The sequence below is a fragment of the Phascolarctos cinereus genome, unplaced genomic scaffold (genome assembly GCF_003287225.1).
Source record: "Phascolarctos cinereus isolate Bilbo 61053 unplaced genomic scaffold, phaCin_HiC Scaffold_4;HRSCAF=312, whole genome shotgun sequence".
Classification (NCBI taxonomy): Eukaryota; Metazoa; Chordata; class Mammalia; order Diprotodontia; family Phascolarctidae; genus Phascolarctos; species Phascolarctos cinereus.
In genome coordinates, this window is record NW_027555847.1 from 649,724,865 (window position 1) to 649,749,779 (window position 24,915).

Here is a 24,915-nt window from a genome sequence, read left to right on the forward strand (position 1 = left end):
TCTTCCCTTTAGATTATAAGCACCTTGAGGGCAGAACAGTCTTTTGTATCCCCAGTGCTTGGTATAGGGCTAGTACATAGGCACTTAATAAATGTTTATTGATTGATTAATCACCTGGATAAACATAAACTCCTTAAACTAGCATTTAGGGTATTTAAAGTCATACCTCCTCCTAACTTCCCTGCATCCATTAATGACATCACCATTTCCACAAGTCACCCTGATACACAACTTAGCTTAGTTGTGAGAATCAAATGAGATCATATTTGTAAAGCACTTACCACAGTGCTCAGCACACAGTAGGCATTATGTAAATACTAGCTATTATTATATTGCCATCGTCATCATCATCATCACCATCATCATCATCATCATCTCAGCTCTTCTATTCACTTCCTGTACAACTTTGAGCCATTTACTTCCCTTTTCTGGTCCTCAGTTTGTTTTTCTATAAAATGAAAACATCTGGCACCTTTTAAGGTCCCTGCTAGCTCTAAATCCTATCTGTGATTTTCCAGTTTCTCATATGAACGGCGTGTTGATACATGCATGGGATACATGCTTCTATGTCCAAGCCCAGATCCCTTTTTTCACCCCCAGTAGGAGTACTGCAATAGGAAAGGGATATATTTGGCCTGGAGGTTTGATAGTTAAGTGTTGTCCCAAGCAAAGGCAATAAAATAATTTATAGGACAGCACCAGAATTTAACGCCCATGTTCACTTTAGCTATACCATTGCATCATGTTGGCAATAACCACCTTAGAGCCCCATGGACCACCTGGAAATGGAAATAATACTAACCCAAGGATGATCATTCCCAGTCCATTAGCCAGACCACCCATTTTGGCAGCATCTTCTAGGTTGTCCAAATTCCCTTCAGTATTTCAGGCTCTTGCCTACGGAGATGTTTCCTTTCAGTCCTCACTTATCATTTCCTAGAATTATAGAATGTCAAGGCTAGAAGGAACCTTAGAACACGAAGGGTTTGAGTTTGATGGAACTTTGGATGTTGAACATCAAAGCTGGAGGGGACCTTAGAAGTGATGGGCCAGAACCAGATTAAAATGTAACTGGGAAATGTTTAACAAAATAAATAAAAATACAGTATGACATAGATAATGTTGATTTGTGGTTTCTTTAAGCCGTTATGCAGCCTACAGGGATCTGTTTGTATTTCAGTTTGATACCATTGCCTTAGAACATAATGTCAAAGTTGGAGGACCTTAGAACATAGAATGATTGGGCTCCATGAGACTTTACAGCGGAATATCAGAGCCATCAGAAAACTTAGAACATAAAATGTTGGAGATGGTTGGACCTCAGAGAACATTTAGTCCAAGAGTTCTTTACTCTTTTTGTCATAGGCCCATTTGGAAGACTGGTAAAGTCTATAGCCACCTTCTCAGCATAAGGTTTTAAATAAATTACATAGGAATATGAAGGAAACCAATTATATTTAAATATAGTTATCAAGATAGAGTTGTTGTTGTCGTCGTCATCGTCGTGGTCATCATTGTTTTTTAGGAGGAGAGGAAATTAGAGGCCATGGATGGAAAGGTGATGGGAGGGGGTGAAGCAGCTCAGGTTAGGGGGAAGGTGACCTTCCCAGGCTTATACATCAAGTCAGTGGCTGAGCTAGCTGAGTGCACACCATTCATGCCACAGTATTCTATGTACTGAGACCTCTCTTCTCTTTCTTCACAACTTTCCTCCCATTTCATTGTAGGCTAGTAGAAACAGGACGATTTACAAGGCTATATGAATGACCTGGGAAGTATCACCCAAGTTCTCTATTCCCCGTATGCAAAAAGGAGGCTGACCAGCTCAGCTCCTTCCACACCTCCCCTTTCCATCATCACCCAGAGTCTAGTGAGATTGTTCAAGATTAAAACTAATCTGAAAAAGCACATAGCACCTCTTGGAAACATAAGTGCAATATAAATTGGAGTTATTATGCCATATCTGGATCATTATGGCTCCTGGCACTCCAGGGCCTCCTTCATGGCTGCCTTAATTTTCCTGCTCCACTCTCCTTAGGAGAGCACAGAACACTTTGGCACATGGACACTTCAGGCATTTCAAAGTAATAATCACCAGCATCAGAGTACCATCCATGATTATAGCAATTTTATACTTTCTAAAACATCAGTAGCAGCCCCGTGCAGCACAAAGTGCCCAGAATCCTGGATTCACATCCTTGCTGCCTTTGACAAGTAACTTCTCCCTTCTGCGTCTCAATTCCTTGATCTATAAAATGAGGAGATTGGACCAGACAATCTCAAAGGCCCCTTTCACCTCTGATATTGTATCTCCATTCTGTGCTGTGAGAGGTGGCAGGGGTACAAGAAGGAGCTCTAGGTTGAAATCTAAGCTCTGCCACTCGTGACTCTGAAGTCATTTGCCTACTCTGAACCTCAGTTTCTTCATATGGGGCTGTTGTCAGGAAAGCCCTTAGTCAATTTTAGATCTCTATGGAAACAGGAGTTCATAATTATGGTGCTTCTTCACATAGTCCCCCAACGATGGGGAATTAGTGCTTATCTTAAGAAGGGTCCGGAACCAGGAAGGCCTCACGGGGGAAGTCTAATGAGCTCCTTACTGCCCAGACAACAAAGGATTCTCAAAGCTGCCCTAAGATCTGGTAGGATCTGAAGACCAATTTCCAAGTCTTCTCCCAATGGAGAGTCCCTGTGGGAACCTCATTCCCTTCAGCTTGGCCTAGATACAGGCCAAAATAAAAGTCCAATGGTTGGTGCCTATCCTCAAACATGGAGGGCACTATGAGTGAAGACAGCCCTGCTATGCCTGGGAATCTGAACCTGGGAAGTATGGGGGCAGGGTTCAGAGGATTGTAGTGTCATGATGTCATGGAGCTAGACCTAGAAGAGAACTAGAGGCCATCTCATCCAACTCCTCCATTTTATAAATGAGAATATTGAAGACCAAGAAAGCCACACATGTAGTAAATATCAGAGAGCTGAGATTTGAACCCATGTCCCTTAACTCCAAATCTATCAATGTTTCCCAAATAGAATGGGCTGCATTGAGAAGGAGTGATTTCCCCTGCTCAAAGGACTCCAAGCAAAGGCTAGCTGACCACTTTTCAGGTATGTTATAGTGGGGACTCTTTTGGCATATGAATTACACAAAATAAATAAATTATACTAAAGTTATACCAGATAGATATATAGATGAATGAATGAATAAATAAAATATTAAATTGCCACTAAGATCTCTTCCAACTCTCAACTTCTGAGAACCTTTCCACTGTGCCATGGATTCAAATCCATTTGTAATTATTAGAAATAGAATGGTTCTAGAACTAGAAGGAACCTTAAAAAATGTTCTAGTTCAACTATTCCTTTTGCAAATGGTGCAGCTAAGGCCCATAGAGTAAAATGAAAGATCAAGGTCATACAAAAGGTCAGAGGCAGAACCGGGATTCAAACCTAGGACTTGGGAGAAGCAGGAGTTCCTTCACAGCCACCCAAGGGGAAAAGGAACCAGTCCCAGAGGGGAACATCGGTGTTAGTACACTAACAACAATAATAATAGCCAGCTTTTAAATAGCATTGCTGTGTTTTTTCTCAAGGTTAGAAAACACTTTACAAATATTATCTCATTTGATCCTCACAATGACCCTGGGGGTTAAGTGCTATCTGCATTTTATAGATGAGGGAAACTGAAGCAGACAGAGGTTAAGTGACTTACCCAGGGGGCCCATCACTAATCATCTTGATCTATATCTCACCACTGGACCCAGATGGCTCTGGAGGAGAAAGTAAGGCTGGTGACTTTGCACAATCCTCCCTCACTTAAGTCTAATTCACTTGCAAATCATGGCATCACCTTCCTGACGTGACCGAGGGTCACATAGCTGCTAAGCACCTGAAGCCATATTTAAATTCAGGTCTTCCTGACTGCAGCCAGCCCCTGTGCTGTACTCATCGCATCACCTAGCTGTCCTCACTACCAGGCTCAGACTGGAAGGACGTAGGAGGCTGCGGAATTCTGATAGGAAAGCCAATGAGAGCTAGATTAGAGCTTTCTCCAAACATATCTAGAATAGTCCATAAGACAGGACAGTTAGCAGCCATCTATATGCTCTCCACTAGTGCCTAGGATGAGTAGCTAGAATTTGAATTGTCTAGGGAAACTTCAGGATTCAGCTGTCAGCCTGGGGAGGATTCCTCTTTCTGGGGTAAGGATATAGAAAATGGGCTTTATTATTGCGTCCAGGTCAGACACAGGGGGAACAGGATGACAGAAGCCAAGATCTGAAAAACTGACCTGGGCAGAGGGAGCAGGCTCATTGTATGTGGGGAACTCCAGGCCAGAGGAGCAAGGCGGGCAAGTATGCTGTAGTAGAAGGTACTTGATTTAGAGTAAGAGGACAAGAGCTGAAATCCTGGCCTCGGGCAAATCCCTTAGCCTGTCTGGACCTCGGTTTCCTCATCTGTAAAATGAAGGGAGGTGGGGTGAAGATAATCTCAATGTTCCTTCCAGCGGTAAGTCCAGTGGTTCTTTAAATAACAAGAAGGCAGATTTTGGCTCAATATCTGGAAGAACTTCCTAATCATCACAGCTGCCTTACAAAGGTGAAGAATGCCTGGGTAATCAAGTAAATAAGCATTTATTACTATGTGCCCGGCCCCGGGTGGAGATCTAGGGATACAAAGAAGGGCAAAAGCAGTCCTTGCCCTCAAGAAGGTCACATTCTAATGAGGGAGACAACATACATATAAACAACTTTATACGTAACGAGACACATTCAGGTAAATGGGAGGTAATCTCTGAAAGAAGGCACTAGCTCCCAGGAAGAAAGGAAGGAAGGAAAGAAGGGAAGAAGGAAGGAAGGAAAAGTGAAGGAAAGAAAAGAAGGAAGGAAGGAAAAGAGGAAGAAAGGAAAAGAAGAAAGGGAGGAAAGAAGGAAGGAAGAGAAGAAAGGGAAGAAGGGAGGAAGGAATAAAATGAATTGTATAATTATAATGACTTACCTGAATTCTAAAGAAGAGATAAAAAGATACACATCTCCCTTCTTTCCAGAAGCAAGGAATGGTGCATATACTAAGAAATGTGGCTGAATAGTCTTGCGGAACTGTTTTTTTTTTAATTTTATTTTTTATTCCTTTACAAAGCCTTCTTGCAAGTAGGAGAGAAAGAAGAGATTTATTCAGAAACAAAAGTAATGGAAAAAACAAAAGATATTTAAAATTTAAAGAGTGAAACAAAAGAATGGGTAGGAATCCAACAGGCCCGAAGAAAGGAATGGCAATCCAGGCACAGGGAAAAGTCTCAGCAAAGGGACAGAGGCAGAAAAACATGGTGAGTGTTTGGAGGCAGAGAGCTGTACAGTTTGACTGATAACAAGAGAATTTAAATAGGGCTTTACCACCTTGGAAAGTAGGTGCTGTTATCGTGCCCTTTTTACAGAGGAGGAAACTGAGGCTGAGAGAGGTTAAGTGAGGGTCACCCAAGTAATAAGAGTCAGGATTTGTACTGAGATCTGCCTGACTCCAGGCCCGATGCCAACACACTTCACCACCTAGCTGCTTCCTCTTTAAAGCTCAGAGAAGGGGTCTGTGAGAGAAGGCAATGCCAAATTATAGAAGATCTTGAATTTCAGAAGGAGACATCTGAAGCTGATTCAAGAGGCAGTAGATGGCCATGGAAGATCTGGGGGCAAAGGGGGATGTGACCTGATCTCTAGGCAATAAGTAGCCATTGAAGGTAGCCATGGAAAACAGGTGGATCCGCAGCAAATGAAGAATGGATTGGAATCAGGAAGGGAGCTGTTAGAAAGCTGTTGCTACAGTCCAGGCTGATGGTGATAAGAAGCTGTATTAGGGCTGGCGTTGGAGTGGAAAGGAGGGGCTGACATAAGAGATGTTGTGATGGGGCAATCTCCAGGTCTCAAAAATGACTTGTTCATGAGGGGTGAAGGAAAAAGAAGAGTGCAGGATGTCCCCTGGTTCTGCACATGGAAAGCAGCATGCATGGAGGAAAACCAGACAGGAATATTCAAGTCTGAAGGAGGATGTCAGAGACTTAAGCTCTGGCTAACCTTCCTGTCAGAAACATAAAATAAGACTGACCACAGGAGACAGGGTTAGGGAGAAACATTTGTAGCCATGTTGAGTTTGAGACACTGGTAGAATATCGAGGTAAAAAAGCAGGAGAGATTGAAGTGACTCCACCCCCCAAGTTGGAGAGTAAGGGATGCTGGGAGGTAGAAGACGAGATGAGGATGGGTGCCCGGCCAAAGGTGCCTGCCTGCCCACGCTTACTCACTGGCTAGGTGGAGGGGGCTGGGGACCTGCTCTGGGCAGGGGGAGTGAGGCAGTCGGCCTGGCTGGAGACATTTCAGTGTGTCAGCTGGCCTCCGTGTGTTGGGGGTAGGGGTGAGGGGGGGTAGGGCTGGAGGAGCCTTCCTGCTTGCCGACAGGGAGCTCCCAGAAAGGCTGCCTACAAATTTCCCTCCCTAGGAGTCTCTCTTCTCTCCCACCCACACAGGCAGGAGGGGGTGGGGTCATCATCTGCTGCAGCACATGCATTCTCTGGGAAGACAGTCTTCCCTGACACAGCAGAGACAGTTTCTATAAAGATTTAAGTTGGCAAAGGAAGGAGGATGAGTGGGAGGCTGGGGAAGCCTGCCTGGGTCCAGGCAAAGAAGCTATGGAACTGAGAGGCAACCTCCGTCTTTTACTTCTCTGCTAGCTGGAAGCAAACTCCAGAGGTCACTGGGGACTTCCCCTACCTCCAGGGAGGACCTGGCAGAACCAGATGGGGCCTGAGGATCTCCTGTTTTCTGCAAGGAAGACAAATCCCTCAGGCGCCCATTCATTCCCCTGTCAAAGATAGGGAAGTGACAAAAGCTAGACTACCAGGGATATTGGAAAATGTTTGAAGATTATCTCCAGCACGGGTTCTTAAGTGGGGGTCCACAAGACAGCTAGGTGACCTGGTGGGTAGAGCCCCAGCAGGGAAGTTAGGAAGACCTGAGTTCAAAGCTAGCTTCAGATGCTTAGCTGTAGGACCTTGGGCAAGTCACTTAACTTCTGTCTGCCTTAGTTACATATGTAAAATGGAATTAATAATAGTACCTATCACCCAGGGTAAATGATTTAATATTTGTAAAGTGTTTAGCTTAGTGCCTGGCACACAGTAGGCACTTAATAAATGTTTATTTCTTTCCATGAACTCTCTTTTTAAAAAAAACATTTTCGTAACTCTGTTTCAATGTAGCTAGTTTCCTTTGTAATTGTGTGTGTGTGTGTGTGTGTGTGTGTGTGCATATGTATTTAAAAACATTATTATGAGAAAGGATCATGGGCTTCACAAGAAAACCCCAGGAGTATATGACACACAATAGTCCCATTTTCTCACTTTATGGGTAAGGAAAGTAAGGCCCAAAGAGATAGACAAATTTGTCCAAGGTCACAAAGACAGTCAGTGGCGGGGCCGCTAGAACTCAAGCCCCATAGTATTTCTGCCAGTACAAATGATTTCTCATTCCTTGTCTAGATCTCCTTCATGGCAATCTAAACTCAACTTAAGTCATCTAGTGCAACCTTCTGATCTTATAGAACAGGAAACTGCGGACCAGCAAGGGCACATGATTTCCCAAAGGTAACACAGTGAGTTAATGGCAAAGACATGGAGGAGAAGGAAGTGATGATGGTGGTGGGGATGAAGCTGATGGGATGATGGTCTGGTCTAATAGAAAGTAGAGAGGACTTGATGACAAGAATGCTCATTTCAAATCTCAGCACCAGCACTTACTAACTCTGGTTTTAAAGAAATCCCTTCCCTTCCCTTCACTGAGCCCCAGCCTTCTCTTCTATAACATGGGACTGATTTTGTCAGTGCCATTGATCTCATAGGCTTGTTGAAAGGAAATGCACGAAGTGCTCTACAAAAGAGAGCTTTAATGATGATAATACTTGGGATGCTGACAATGATGGTGGGAGTGGGCAAGATGAGGATGTCATAGAAGGATGGTTTAATTCAATTCAGAAAACATTTAATAAATGACTGCTATATTCAATGCAGCATTGGAAATGGGGGGGCACGCAGAATTAAACAAAACCCTACCTTTAAGAAGTCTACATTCCATTGGGTGGTTGGAGTAGAAGGCATAATAATAATGATATCTGGCATTTATGTAGCACTCTATGGTGTGCAAAATACTTTATATTTTCTCATTTGATCTTCACAACAATTCAGGGAAGGTAGATGCTATTTTTATCCCCATTTTACAGATGAGAAAACTGAGGCAGAAAGAGGCTAAATGACTTTCTCCAGGTCACACAGCTAGTAGGAGTCTGAGGCAGGATTTAAATACGGAACTTCCTGACTCTAGGTCCAGCACTCTATCCATTGAGCCAGCTAACTGCCTCATGGACTTGGGTAAATTATGAAGTAATTTCAAAATTTGCGAAGAGTGCTAATAATTGTAGTAATGTGGAAAGTCCCCCAACAGGAAGCAACAGTCTTCTGATGGAAATTAGCAGTTCCGAGAGGCAGAGGTGGGGAGGCATCTCACTCCCAGCACAGGGAAGCTCCCTTGGGCGACGACATTGTGAGCAAGATGAAGGGTAAGGGCCACCACTAGCGGGCTAGTTTAACAGTAACAAAGAATGAGATGTTGTTGTTGCTCCATCATTTCAGTCATGTCTGACTCTTCATGACCCCACTTGGGGCTTTCTTGGCAAAGACAGTAGAGGAGTTTACCATTTCCTTTCCCCATTCATTTTACAGATGAGAAATTGAGGCAAGCAGTATTAAGCCTGTAGTGGGGCAGATTAACAGTAATGAAGAATGAGTACAGGGAAGTAATATGAAATGAAACTAGAAATAGAAGGAGCCAAATAGTAGAAAACTTTAAACACCAAGCAGAGCATCTTGCGTTTTTATCATGGAGGCAGTGGGGAGCCATTGAAGATATTAGAGTAGGGCGAGTGTGACATGTTCAGATCCATGTTTTATGAATATCAATTTGGCAATTATGTAGATAGGATGTATTGGAAAAGAAAAAGCCTGGAGGCAGAGATATCAGTTAGGAGGCTTTTGCAACAGTTCAGATGACAGGTAGGAATATAGTTTATAGGATCATAGATTCAGAGCTGGAAAAGACCTTTAAAACCATCTAGTCCAATCTCATCAATTTCCCACATGGGAAAACTGAGGCGTAGAGAATTGTCATGCCTTGCCCAAAGTCATGTGTAATAGATGACTGAGCCAAGATGCAAACTGAGGTCTGAATCCAAACACAATAGTCTTAATACATTAATTAATTAATACCTTAATACCTTAGACCTCAGAAACAAAGAGGCAGATTTGTGGAAAGAAGACCCAGATGACTGAGTCCCAGAGAGACTTGACCAATGTCGCATAGCAAATCTGTGGATTTACACAGTTGGACTTACAGCCTGCATCTTCTGACTCCTGGCATCCTACTATTCATCAGAGCTCTCTGAGAAGCCATCAAATGTGAACCTCACCAACAGCTCTGGGCTGGCTCTGTCCTCCCAGCCCTGGGGCTTACCTCATTAGCTTGAGCATTCCCACAGCCTGGGGGTGGATGGAGGGGGGGGGGGGGGGGGAGGAAGGTGTCCATCAGAGATTGCTCGGTTCTGGATCTGGGAAGCCTGGTTCCCATGGCAACGAAGGGCTGTGGGGGCAGGGGCGATTAGGAATGAAGACAGAGAAAGCAGAGGGTTTCTAGATGAAAAACAACAGCTCTCAAAAATGGGCAAGTGAGGAGGAAGGAGAAGTTTGCCAAGAAGCCCTGCCCCACCAAATGAGGGGTTAATTTCTCTGCCCTAGTTCTGGTTCTTTTCATAGGCATATGGGAAGCCAGGTATATAATTTGACAACAGAAACTTGGAGCTTGCAGTTTGGGGGCATCAGTGGAGGGGGTGAGGTGGTTAAAATAGCTCTAGGTTAGGAGCAAATTGACCTCAATTCGAATCCACGCCCTACCATTTAGCACCTGTATGAAAAAGTCCATAACCAGCATGGACAGAATGAACTTTGACCCAGAGCACAGATAGGGGCAGTAAAGTAGGTCCCCCCCCCCTTGCCACCTGAGATCTCTATCTTAGGGTCCCACCCTCACCCTCTAACCTCCTCAAGTACAAGGGCTATAAAAGCCTGAAGTGGACTGGAATGAGAAGGGATGCTAGTTAGTGTTTTCTGCCTTTTAATTAAATTCCATAGGAGCTCTTCTTCTCTAGAAAAGAAGAGTGAGGAGGACATTCTGAAAGTGAGATGGCCAGGAGATGTGAAGAAGGCATAGATATGAGAGTAATGATGTTGAGTGCAATGGATAATGAAGGAAGCTGCCTAACTGGAACAGAAGTTCCAGTGTGGAGAGGGAGGTGAGGTATGGATAGAAAGGCAGGTTGCTATCAACCTAGACAGGAAAAACCATGAATGCCAGTCAAAGGTTAGACTTCATCTTATAGGGAAGGGGGAGCAATGAAAGATTTGTGAGCAGTTGAGTAAGGAGTTAATATTAGAGTCTGAGGAAATTAATGTCCGCAATTACCTCTCTATCTGCCTCCCTCATAGAATATTCTGCGCACAGAATCACAGAGTTAGAGAGGACCTTAGCATTCACCAAGTCCAATTTCCATCCCATTCAGGGTCATAGGGATCTTAAGCACATAGGATTTAAAGTTGGGAAGGGCCTTATGTTCACCTCATGCATCCTCCTCATTTTACAGAAAAGGAAACCGAGACTCAAAGAAATCACAGAGCAGTAGTAAGCAGAAGAATTGGTACTCAAACCAAGGTTCTCTGATTCCCAATACAGCACTTTTTCCAGAGGATCTTTATACATTTCTCTGTTTATCTCAACAGAGAGGTGTGTGTGTGGATGTGGGGTGTGCGTACTTGTGCGTCCATGTACGTACCCCCATGTTTTCATAATGCCTGGGACCAAGAGGTCTTTGTTCATCAGAAGGAGTTCACTTTTGACTATACTTTCCAGAAACCTGTATACACGCTCTACCCAGTAGCAGGTTTGTGCTGGTAAAGTTTAACAAACAGCGATCCAGAAAGAAAAAAAAAGTAAAATTGGCACACTTTCAAGATTAATACAAAATTAACACACATTATTAACATTTTCTCCATCACTTTTGAAGTCTAGACAATCAACAATAAATCAAACCCTGATTTACAACATTTGTCAATTTCCAAAGTGTAAATGCTCACACTGGACATTTACCAATCCTCCGGCAGGTGCTGGCTGGAGGGGGCTCCAGCCCGCCCCTGCACCAGCACCTACTCTTCTCAGGCAGGTGGACTTCCATTGCACACAGTTTAAAAGTCTGTGAGACGCTGACTGCAGAGGCTATTGAAAGGGAAATGGGAGAGACTAGGAAAAATGGCCACTCTGACCAGACCACGCCAGGAGTGACCTGGCTGAGAGAAGCAATTGTCATGCTGAGAAGTGAACGCTGAGTGGGAAGAAGTCTCCAGCTCTCCGAGGGCTTGTGGCTACAGCCACAATCTGCATCGTTAGCACTATGCCATGAGAGAGCTGATGGGCCCCTCTTCCACCACGCTTGATTAACAGAGGGGTTAATTGGGAGTTAGAGAGTGATTTCGGTATACATGCTGGGGGTGACAATCATTTGGAAATGGGTGCTGAGAGTACTTAATACCTGATGCAATTCCTTGTTATTACCTTGCCATTCTGTTTTAATTAAATGGCTTTGCATTAAATTTATGTGTCATTGGATGAGGTCTAGTAGAAAGAGTGATGTTGGTGGAAGCTCAGAGCTGTAAATTTGAATAGATAACTATTCTAGTATTTTAATTATCTATTCAGATAGCTACCCCTGGAAGCTTGGTATGGTTGAAGGGGGGAGGGTGGCATATTCAGACAAGGCTAGAGCTGTATTTCTTTCTCTTCGTTTCAAGTCGCTTTTTCAGTCTTTGCATCTGTCTCTATGTCTCACTTTTTACTCTGTTTCTTTTTCTGTCTCTGTCTTGGGATCACTTTCCCTGCCTCTTCCTTCCTATTTCTATTTCTGTCTCTCCCAGTCTGGATTTTAACTGCCTGTTCTTCTTTGTCCTCTTCTTCTTCCTTCTTCTTCTTCTTCCTCCATCTTTCTATTAATTTTTCTTCCTCCTCCCCCTCCTCTCCTCTCGCTCCTTTTCCTTCTCTCACTTTTCCCTCCTCATCCTCCTCCCTCTTCCCTTTCTCTCTGTCTTCTTTCCTCTCTTCCTTACATCTTCACCCTTTCCTTCTCTCCATTCCTGCCCCTCCCTTCTCTGTTTCTCTTTCTCTTTCCCCCTCCCCTTCCATCTGTTCTTCCTTTATCCTCAAGTTGCCTCCATGTCACTATCTCTCTTTGTCTTTGAATCTGTGTCTGTCCCTCCTCTCTTTTTCCAATATTTCTCTTCCTCTCTCCACCCAAAGGGTTTCCTGAGTGAGGAAGGTACCTAAGATGGAGAAGTGACTGCTGTCCCTGATACCTGACACTATAACAATTCTTTCTCAGAGATGAGACTGAAATCTGTCAAGTTTCACTTTCCCCTGGTCATCCCCTAATCTGTAGTGTGAGTGGGCCTCAGCAGGCTCACTGCCTGCACGTGCCAGGTAGGAAAGACTTACCCCAATTATATGATTTAATATAAATACTGGCATCCTCCCACTCTGCATCTGCTCTTAGTGGGAATGCCCAACATAGTAATGTGTTTACCTGGAGCTCTAGGCAAGGAACAGAGCCAGCTATTTCCTACTGCAAGACCTAATGGAAGCGAGAGACAGACAGAGAGACAGATAGAGAGAAAGAGAGAGAGAGAGACGAGGGGGAGAGAGGGAGAGATAGATAGGGACGGAGGGAGGGAGGAAGGAAGGAAGGAAGGAAGGAAGGAAGGAAGGAAGGAAGGAAGAAGGTAGGACTGAGAAAAAAGATATTTTCTTCCATTTATCTATACATAAATACAATTTTAAAAGATTTAGGGATCTTATTTGGAACACAAACCACTATTTCTCAATTTCAGTATTTCTCTCAAATCCCAAATTTAATCCAGAAGCAAATAAAAAAACCTCCTGTTAAAGCCCTTCACAACCTGTCCTCTCCGTACCTTTCCAATCTTCTTCTATTTTATTCCCCTCTATATACCATCCCCTCCTCTTTGCTATTCTTCTCACACAAAACTCCCTCTCCCAGCTCCATGTCTTTTCACTCTCTCGGCCACCTCCGGAATGTTCCCCCTCCTTGTTTCTGCCTCCTAGGTTCTCTGGCTTCCCTGACTTTTCCTTCAAGTCTTTGTTCAAGCCATTCCCTCTCCCTCTCCCTACCTAGTGCTCCCCCCCATTTATGTTATATATATATATCTATATATATCTATATATATATCATATATATATATATATATATATATATATATATATATATATATATATATATATATATGTATATATATATGTATATATATGTATATATATATATATGTATATATATATATATCTGTATCTATATATCTTGTATATACACAGTTGTGTGCACAGTGTCTCCCCCTCCCCTTAGAATGTGAGCTCTTTGAGGGAAGGGCAGTGTTTTTGCCTTTCTTTGTATCCCCAGAGATTAGCATAGTGCCTGACAACATAGTAAGAGATTAATAAACAAATTCATAGTGACTGACCTCATTAAGGAAAAAAAAATGATCAGGAAACATTGCATGTTTCCAAATGCAAATAGCTGTTATTTATGGCTCCATATGCTACCAATGGCCCCTATAATCCCCAAATCTGACATATGTATGCTAGATGTGGGTCAGAACACATGATGGTAAAAGTTCTAGAACAGGAGACCCAGGTTCAAGTCCCAGCTCTGTCACTAACTCACTGAGTGACCTTGACAAGTCATTTAATGTCTCTCGGTCTCAGCTTCCTCATTCGCAAAAAGAAAGGGTCAGTCTAGATGACTGCTGAGATCCCTTCCAGCCGTAGATCTACAAGCCTATTTTATACAAAATGGACTTAATAATTCAAAAGCTGTGTGGCACAGTAAAAGCAATGTTGACTTGGCCTAAGAGGACTCAAGTTCAACTTCTGGATATGCCATTTATTGCCCTTGTGACCCTGGGCAAGTCACTTCGTCTCTCAGCCTCAGTTTCCTCATCTGTACAGTGAGGGAGTTGGACTACATTACCTACATTGTGAAATCTATGATACTATGAATTTCAACCCTGATGTTTTCCCAGGAACCAAAGAGACGGTTTATAAGAACACATTTTGAAAAGTTAAAACCATAACCCAAATATGAGGTGTCACCATTCTCAAGAAATCTATGATATTTGCTCATGGAAATCAGGTCATGCCAGCTTACTGATTAAGTCTGCAGGGTGAGGGCCTTCAATCCAAATGCTTTTTACAATGGCAAAAAAGATCGCTGGGTTGTTTTTAATTCTTTTATCTGGTGGGGGTGGTGCTGATGACCCATTAAAAGGTGACAAATGTTAGGGGTCACTCTGACGCTCAAGGGCAAACCAGGCATAGAAAGTCATAAAATTGTAGAATCTTAGCCCCTAAGAATCACAGAATTTCAAAAGTCAAAAGGGAATCTTGAAGTCATTTAGTCCAATTTGTTGGACCAGTCTCCACATAAGGCTCATTCTGAAGCATAGGACAACCTGGCCTATTAAAGCAGATAAAGTTCGTCTTCCTGAAGAGTGCAAGCTCTCAAAACCCCTGCCAAGCCAGAAAGTTTTGGAGTATGGGCCTCATCATGGCCTTGTATGGGTAGTCTAGATACCAGCCTAGCTAAGCCTAAGCAGGCTTACCACCAGGTGGCCTGTAGGTTGGTGAATTTTTTAGCCACAACAATTCTCAGCAACCACCTACTGAATTATAAAGAGGCTGAAATCTGTGTCAGGTGGTGGAAGTGACCATTCCACCTCAGAATTCATATTTGAAAAGGAAGGGAAAACAGGACGTAGTCTGACGTATATCCTGTATGTGGGGAGAGCAGATTTTGAAGGTAAGGTCCGATGGTGTAAAATCCTGCTAACGAAATCAGCTAAGAAGGGATAGGAAGCTCTCAAGAGTGAAATTCTGAAGACACAAATAGAAACAATTCCATTGAGGAAGCAAAAAAGGAGTTGTCTAAGGAGACTGCTAGAACAGCACAGTGGACCAGCTTGTGCTTTTCCATGCTTTTCTGTGTAGACCACAGGAGCAAGGACAGGTAACTGGAGTATAATTTGAAAGAATGGCGGTTATGTAACAATAAGGTCTGGAGCACTTAGAATCATTATTTGAAGCTGGGGACAAAGCCCAAAGAGAAAAAATAAAGGGCTTTTTTATCTCTATAGGAGAAAAGAAGAAGATCAAAGAAGGGACAGACAGAGCAATGCTCACAAGAAGTAGTGAGAAGACTGAATTATTTAACTGTTACTTTGCTTACATCTTCACCGCTGGGAAAGATGATCTCTGGTTTAGAATATAATTACTAGAATATAATATATTCTAATAATATAGAATATATTAGAATATAATTAAAATCTAAGATAAGCAAGAAGCTAATATAACAAGGCATGTTCAGAGTGCCACTGATGCAGTTTTTCATATGGAAGAGGCTGAAGAGCCTTCTTCTGGGCCAGTCATGATGGTGTATAATGGAAACGCCTTGGAGAGACTTTGGAGTATTTGTGGACCTTCAGTAACTGGTTCTGATCTGATAACTGCATGGACATGGCAGCCTCTTTGATTGGCTGAAGTTGTACAACTGGAACTGGGGATAACTTTAAAAGTCCTGAGTCAGCCTCACCCCTCTCTTCTGGTTTGACTGATTCATTGATGGTGTTCAAGATCTTGGTACTTTGCCTGTCTCATTGTTTGTTCTTTTGTTTTAGGTGAAGGATTGATCTGGAGGCTCAGACCTCATGCGTTTCAAAAGGTCAGGAGAGTGAGCCCCCAAGGAGTCTGGGAGATGTCTATTCCAGGTTTCACAGTCAGCCTAGCACTCATGCCCAAAGAGCAAGAAGTGATCTTTGGAACCAGCCCAGTAGCATCTGAGAAGAAGACTCATCTAGCATCAATGCTACATTTACACCTGAACTTGTTGATACCAATGCTGCGTAAAAACTGTGCTGTTTAACCCCACTGTCCCCTAGAGATGGAGATAATATAGGGAGAGTATACCCTGGGGCACTAGAAGGAAATGTTGTTGCTATATCTTTGAAGGAAATATCCCTTTGTAAAAGATAATTAATGCTAAATGGTGAAATGGAACTGTGGTGGCTAACAATATGGGAGTCACTTAAACTTTGTTTTGCCTCAGTTTCCTCAACTGTAAAATGGGGGTGATAATAATAGCACCCAATTTTCAGGGTTTTTGTGGGAAGATCAAATAAGATAATATTTTTAAAAGCACTTAGTGCAGTGCCTGGCACATAGGAGGCACTATATAAATGCATATTTTCCTCCCTTCCCTAATAAGGAAGCAGCTGGTTTCCCTCAATGGCCAGGGAAAGCTACCATCTGAGGATACTATAAAAACTACCATATGTGATTGATGAACCATTGTCAGTGACCACGAGAATACCTGGAAGATCAGGAAAGGTGTTGTAGAACTGGAGATGGGCAAATGTCACTCCTGGTCTTCAAACAGAGGCTGAATGACCCCTCATCATGTAGGTGGTAATAGGCATTCCTTTTGGAGTATGGACAGGATGAGATGACCACCAAGGTATCAATGACTATTTGTTGGGGGTGTTTCTGACAGGATTCCATGCTTTGGACTAAATAGCACCTGTGTTGTCTAACAATTCAGAGATCCTGTGATCTTATTCTGTCTAGGGTAGTACTAGCACCAACAAGCTGAAGTTGCATAGAGGAAGATTTTCTTGATAAAAGAGCTAACATTCATAGGGGTCCCATAACAACATGGTGTTGTCTTGCTAGGTATTGGACTCCTGTTACCAGAAGTTGATGACCCCTGACCTCCCATCAGGGTTGTTGTAGAAAGGATTCCTGCATGGGATGGGAATGACGAGCTACAGGACGTGCCTCAAAGCTGCTTTCTCACTCTAGGACACTAGGAGTCTGATTCCAAAATTCTGTGAATCTCTGATTGCAAGTTTTCTCTGACTGTGTCTGACTAGAAGCTTTGGGCAAAGCTAACTCCCCAACCGAAAACAACTGCCACAGAGAAATGAGTCAGTGAAAATTGGAGATGAGCAAAGAAAAATTCATTCATTGAAGCCTAGCACTGCCTTTCAAAGTTCTTCAGGCAATCCCAGAATCTCAGAGTTGGAAGGGACCTTAAAAGGCACCAGGTGTTGAACGATTCTCTTTCAAGGACAACACAACCCACAAGTGGCCGTGCAGCCAATACTTCATGTTCAGCTTGGTTCATCTTCAGACAAAAGCTACATAGTCCAGGTTGGAAGGAGCCATCTGTGCTTGCAGATCTTGATTTATTTTTTGTTGATTGTCTAGGCTTAAGAAAGTGATGGGGAAAATGTTAAAAATGCAGATTAAATTTTAAAATGTGTCATGGGTATATTTTAATGGGGAGAGTAGGTTGTTAAACATTAACTAACATCCCATGGTTTACAGTCTAGAGTCCCCTAAGCCATGGCCTTACATGGATGGAGGCTGGTCAATCTTGGAGGTTGACCTAGGGACACTTCTGTCTTTGGCCCCTTGTTTCCAGATCCTTTCTTCTCTGGCTTCCTTCCAGGCCCCCTAATTAGGAAGATGAGGTTCAGTAACATTATCCTGGAACTCCACAAGAGAACCAGAGCTCAGAAACTTGCATCATCTAGGCCACATTTATGGGAACACATAAATATGCCTCTCCAAATTCAACATTCGGTGCTCCTTTAAATGGGTCAAGGGAGAAAGAGATGGAAGGAAGAAGAGTCTATAAGAAGTGGAGAAGGCTAAAAGTTCCAAATAAGAGGCAGCTGGTGACATGGTGGGCAGAGTGCAGGTCCTAGAGTCAGGAAGACTTGAGTTCAGATTCAGCTTCAGATATTTACTGGCTGCATGTCTCCAGGCAAGTCACTTAAACTGTTTGCCTCAGTTTTCTCAACTGTAAAATGGGGATAATAGCCCTGAGTCCTCGGTGAAATCTCCTTTTATAGATCATTGAATAAAAATCTGTCCTGTCAAGAGTCAATCACCTAATACCTCTTGAGAGCACACCTGGTCACTCAAGCCCATCCTCCAGGATACATGGAGAAGAATTTCCAGACCTTCTAGAGTCCAAACAAAGGCTTTCCTCCCTCTAAGGTTGTTGAGTTGACTGGGGATCAATGTCCCTGATCAATGTCCTTCCCACTATTCCCATCCAGTAGCTCAGTCTCTCAGTAAATTCTTCAGATCTATCAAACCTCTTTACTTATCTGTGAAACTCATCTAGACCCTTGCTAAAAAGATGCCTGCTAGCATATTGCTAATTTAAAATCAGAGTTCTCCTCTACATGAGCCTTGTCTCTTCAGCCAGAACATCAACTCCCCAAGCACAAGCCCAGGGTCTCCTTTCTTTCTTTCTCCTTTCTCTTCAAAGGACTTGAGCACAGAGCTAGACACCAGAGGTACTTATTAAGCTCAATAAAGGTAAAGTTAGAGAGAATTGAAACGGATTGGATTGAACCCATGGTACAGTAGAAAGAAAAAAAAAAGACTTCATTCATCTGGGAATCAGGAGAACTAAGTTCGAACCCAGCTCTGTCAATAATTCACTTTGTGACCTTGAGCAAGGTTCCCTCTCAGGGCTTAATTTTCCTACTCTATAAAATGAGAAAGCTGTTCCAGAAGTCCCTAAGGCCCCTTCTCACTTTAATATTCTGTGACTCTCCAAAACAAGGGAGAGAGTTAGGTAGACACTGCTGAGCTATTTCCCTGATTCAGCTCTTTTAATAGTGGTGCTAACACCTGTTCTGGTGAGAGGAGGCCAGGCCAGGACCAACCCTGAGGCCTCTTCCCTGACTCGTTTCCTAGGAACCTGGGAAGCCGGCTAATGTATGCCACCCCCTCTGAGTGTGGAGAAGTAGGGCATGGAGCTCAGCTCTGGAGGCGTGGGAGGGAGGACCTCCCCTCTCAGACAGAACTGAGCGGGGTTGCTTAGGGAAACAGAGAGATGGGGTTTTTCCAACTTCAGTGGCTGTGCTCAGGTAACACAGAGTACATCTTCATGGGGCAGATTAATTAACTTTGTGGTTGGGGTTAGGGCTCAGTGTGTGATCAGGATCAGGGCTAAGTCTGTGGGCAGGTCAGGGCTCAGTTTCTGATAGGGTTCTGCCCATAGACTTGGTTAAGATTAAATCCGTACAGAGCTACAAGTGAGCCTTTGTCCCAGAGTGCAAACATCTCATGGGGATCATCTGTACAGTAGGACTGTCCTCTGCTATACAATCCCCCCAACGCTTCTCTAAATCACCCCCCCACCTTTACCACTTCCCTACTGAAATCATCTAAGTTTGTGAGGCTAATTAAGGCTTAGTCTTTACTAAGCACTAGGGCTCGTTCTGGGAACAGGTTCAGGGCCCAAACCAGGACCCATATCAGGATTCAGCCTGGAGCCAAGGTCAAGGCTCAATCTATGTCTGGAGTGCATAAGCTTTTTCTGTGTGAAATCAACTATCCCATATAGACAGATGCTGCACTCATTCGTTCTGTGTTCCCGGTGCTAATTAAACCTGGCTTCACATCTGCATTGAGCCCAGACACCAGAGTAAGCCCCCAGAAGGGCCTTCAGAGGATTAGGAGAGAAGGCAAAGGGTCCATCAGTCAGACCCTGCCTCATAGCAGAGGTATCTAAGCCTCTTTCCCATCATTAATCAGTGTGGGACAGTGGAAAGAATGCTGGATTTTAGAGTCAGAAGACCTGCCTTCCAGTCTTGGCTCTACCAATTACTACCTATGTCACTTTGAACAAGTCATATCACCTCTGTGCCTCAGTTTCACCATGTGGAAAAGGAATGGGTTGATTTAGGTAACCTCTAAGTGGTTATAGCTTTGGTTTAAAGATTGATGATTAGTGGGTGGTCCTAAATAGTAACAAGGTATTAGCCTGAGCCTTGGACCAGATCGATGCATAGCATTTATTAAACACCTACTTTGTTCCAGGTAGCGTGCTAAGCCCTGGGAATACAAACACGAGCCAAACAGACAGTGCTTACCTTCAAGGAGCTTGCATTCCGGATGAGAGAAGACAACACATAAAGGGACTTGGGAAGGTAAGGAAAGGCTGCTGGGGAGGGGGTGGAGGAGTCTGGAGAGTGAGAAATAGAGCCAGGAGGGAAGGGAGCTTGGCCTGGGGGCCTTGTGGAGTGATGGTCCCAGACAGGGACTCACCAGTCAGAGGAGGAGGACACAGAACAGAGGCAGCCACCGGACAGGAAATGGAGAAGTCTGGAGAGTGAGGAGTGAGCTCTGGTCCTGGCTGTCACCTCAGAGCCATTGTCCTGGCTCACTCAGCTCCTTGAAATTTCATTTCTTTCATTGCTAAAAGGGAGAGAAAATCCTTGCCCTAATGACCTCTTAGGATGACTATGAGAATCAAATGTGTGGGAAGATGCTTGGAGGTTCTAAAGCTCTGTACCCATGTGAGTGATTCTTGTTTTTATATCTACTATTAACTATTGCATATACTAAGTTTCCCACTTAAATAGAAATAGTGTAGTGGCTCAAGTGATTTCTTTGGAATCAGGAAAACTTGGGTTCAAATTCTTCCTTTGGCCTTCACCAGCTGTGTGACCCTGGGCAAGTCACTTAAGGTCTCTGAAGATCAGAGAACTCTCAGAGACTCAAAGTTATCTAGGTTTAGGTCACTGGGAGTTACTATATTTCATGAGAAATCACAAGTCACTGACATCGACAAAACATTAAGGGGACCGGAGGAAAAGCCTCCCACTCCCAGCATATTGAATGGATCCATTTCATGAGACCTAGAGCAAATAAAGTGACTTGCTGTAAGAATTTGAACCCAAGTCTTCTGACTTCAAGACAGCAAGCTTTTTACTCTATAGACCCTTCTCAAGTATTAGGATCAGTGGTTTAAGATTGTAAAGAGGCAGATACAGGTTTGAAGTAAGGAACTTCCCCTAATAATTACAGCTGGTCAGAAGGAGAATGGACTGTGTTGGAAAGTAACAGATTTCCCTTCCCGGTGGAGGACAAGCTACAGGTGGAGGACAGTGACTTGGGAATGTCACATTCTTGTTGAGGTAGAAAAGATTTTTTGAAAGACATGAAGAGGGATGACAAGGTATTTCTTTTCTCATTCTTTTTTCTTATTTATTCATTTGAGTATTTGTTCTAGTGGATAGTAAAATAAAATAAAATTTATTAATTGGGAAAATCTCAAAACATGTTCTCTTCTCTTCCAAATAATTAATTAATTGGCTGCACTTTTGGTGGAGGGAGAGAATGGATAGGAAGGGAGTGACCTGGGGAACTTCTGGTATGGAAATTCTTTCCACTAACACATGATTGACAACCATTCTGTAACTTCAAGTATTAGAGATTAAGTGACTTGACCAGAGGCCACATAGCTGCTGAATTCCAAAGGAAGGATCTCTCTCCAAAGCCAGTTCTCCATCTACTAGAGTCTAAAATATGCTTAGAAAATACTAAAGGGTCGGGGGTGGGGATGCAGCTAGGTGGTTCAGTGAATACAGCACCGGCCCTGGAGTCAGGAGGACCTGAGTTCAAATCCACACTCAGATACTTGATACTTACTAGCTGGGTGACCCTGGGCAAGTCACTTAACTCCATTGCCTAACCAAAAGAAAGAAAGAAAGAAAGAAAGAAAGAAAGAAAGAAAGAAAGAAAGAAAGAAAGAAAGAAAGAAAGAAAGAAAGAAAGAAAGAAAAGAAAAGAAAAGAAAGAAAAGAAAGAAAAGAAAAGAAAAGAAAAGAAAAGAAAAGAAAAGAAAAGAAAAGAAAAGAAAAGAAAAGAAAAGAAAATGCTAAAGGGTATTCCCATATGAGTGATTATGGTCTAGCCTAGTGACCCAGGGGTGGGGAACCTGCAGCCTCAAGGCTATATGTGGCCCTCTAGATCCTCAAATGGGGCCCTTTGACTAAATCCAAACTTCACAAATCTTTTTTCTGTGAAGTTTAGATTCAGTCAAAGGGCCGTATTTGAGGACCTAGAGGGCCACATGTGGCCTCGAGGCTACAGGCTCCCCACCTCTGGGTCACTAGACAACAGTACAGGGTGCAGAGATGGCCGTGCCCTTGTTCTTGCCATCACCCACAAGTGTTCAACTTCTGTGTTCATGAACTTTGAATTCTTTTTTCTGATCATATCCCTTCCTCACTCTCTTTCTCTCTGTCTCATGACCACCAACCCTGTTCTTTGTTCTTTCCTAGGCCATGACTCATTTACAAGCTATACTCTCCTCCCTTCCCTATTCAACCCCTTGGTGAACCAGTTCAACCCAATACTGTCGTTCTCTCCCTATCCTATCGTCAACCATGCCTTTCTGAGCCACAGCCTTGGATTATTCTCACCATCTACTGCCTTTGCTCCTGCTCGTTTGGTTCTAAAAGGAGCTTGAAGCTGTTCTAACAAGGCCCACTGCAGATTTATGTTACATAATCTTAGCTGAGTCCTTTTATGCCTCCCTATTTTACACCTCACTACCCCACTCACCACAGTGGCTCTTCCAAACCTCTTCACTCCTCCCCAAACTCGGGACACTCTGTCTCCCCACCCTCTCAGCTGAGAACCTTGCTTCTTATTTTACTGAAAAACTGCATGCCATTTGCTATGGGCTCCCTCTCTTCCCCTCTTCCTCCTCTTGTATCACTCAGATAATTTCCCCTCTTATCTCCTCCTTCAGTCTTGATTCACACAAAGAGCTGGTCTCATCCCTTCTACTTGTCAAGACAAATTCCTCTCCACGCTCCCATGCTCCCATCTCATCCTTCCTTCTCCAACAAATCATCTCTCAATCATTCCAGCTCTCTTACTAACCTTCAGTCTCTTCCTGTCGACAGTCTGCTTCCCAACTGCCTATAACCACGGCCATGTCTCCAGTCATGTCATTGATCCAATCATCCCCACCAGGTATGGCCCTAAAATGCTTTCCCTTTTGTGGTCGCCACTCCCTTTCCTCTCATTCTTTACCAGCTTCCTGCAGTCTGGTTTTTAACCTCATCATTCAACTGAAATTGCTTTCTCCAGCATTACCAATGACCTCTAAACTGCCAAATTCGACGGCCTCTTCTCAACCCTCATTCTTTTGGAATGCTCTGCAACTTTTGATACTAATAGATCACTCCCCTCTTTTCTCTTTGTTTTTGCTCTTTTCCCTATGTTTTTGTGACTCTACTCTCTCTTAGTTCTCCTCCCATGTGTCTGACTACTACCCCTCAGTCTCCTTTGCTGGATTTCTTTCCAGATCATGCCCATTAACTGTGAGTGTCCCCCAAGACCCTAATCTGGGCCCTCTTCTCTTCTCCCTCTCACTTGGTGATCTCATCAACTCCCATGCTTACAACTATCATCTCTATGCAGAGAATTCTCAGACCTATTTATCCAGCTCTAACTTCTCCCCGGCCTCCAGTCTCATATATCCAACTGTCCATTGGATATCTCAAACTAGATATCCCAAGGTGTCTTAAACTCAATATACCCAAAACTGAACTCACTGTCTTTTCCCTAACCCTGCCTTTTAATCTTCACTGTTGCTGTTGAGGGCCCCACCATCTTTCCAGTCACCTATGCTTGCAAACTCAATGTCGTCCTAGACTCACTTGCACTCATTTCACATATCCGATTTGTTGCCAAATCTTGTCATTGCCACGTTCATGATATCTTGTGTTTGTCTTCTCTCCACTCACACAGTGGCTGCCATGGTTAAGGTCTTTATTACCTCATGTCTGGACTACCTTCAGCCACTATCAGCCTTCTGACTGATCTCTTATCCATCAAGTTCCTTCCCATTCCAGTCCGTGCTTCACTGAGCTGCCAATATGATTTTCCTAAAGTGCTAATGTAATCAATCATGTCACCTCACCCTGCTCAGTAAACTCCAGTGGCTCCTTAATTACCTCCGTGATAAAACATAAAATCTTCTATTTGGTTTTTAAAGCCCTTCATTATCTTCCCCCTTCCTACCTTTCCAGGCTTCCTATACTTTATTCTTCTCCAAGTAATTTATAGTCCAGCAACATTGGTTTCCTTGGTACTCCCCCAACACGACACTGCATCTCCCAACTCTGCCTGTACTTTTTCACTGGCTGCCCCCCATTCTCTCCCTCCTTATCTCTGCCTCTTGCCTTCCCTGGCTTCTTTTAAAACTCAGCTCAAATCCCAAAGTCTGCAGGAGACCTTTTCTGACCTCCCTCAATGCTAGTGCCTTCCCTCTGAAATTAGCCCCTCTTTACTGGATGTTTCTTGTATGTACATACTTGCTTGCACATTGTCTCCTCACTAGAACATGAGCTGCTTGAGGCCAGGAACTGTCTTTTGCCTTTCTCTGTGTCCCTACTACTTAGCATAGTGCCTTACATATATTAAGCACTTAGTGAATATTTTCTGCCTGGCTTAGTCAATTAGCTTTTTGGTTATATATCTGGAAAGGTTATGGTAAGTTAGGCTAGACCCTTAAGTAGTTGTGGTAGCTGTGAATCATATCTAGGGCCTTGGTGGGCTGGCATGAAGGTGGGTGTGAATTAGTGCTCAGCTGAGGAGGGGTGACTTTAGCTACAGATCCCCAAAACGCATTTTAGTCTTTTTTGGGGGGTGTGGTTGTCTGAAAGAATTTGGAGCATAGAAGAAACAGGTCCTGGGACTGGTGGAGGTCAAGAGTCTCAACTGAGACTTCAAGCAAGGAAAGTGTGTGTGCTTTGAGGACAAAAATCAGATTGGACATCTCATTGCTGAATTCTGTAACTTCTGGAGAGAATAAAGGACACTTAGTGATAAG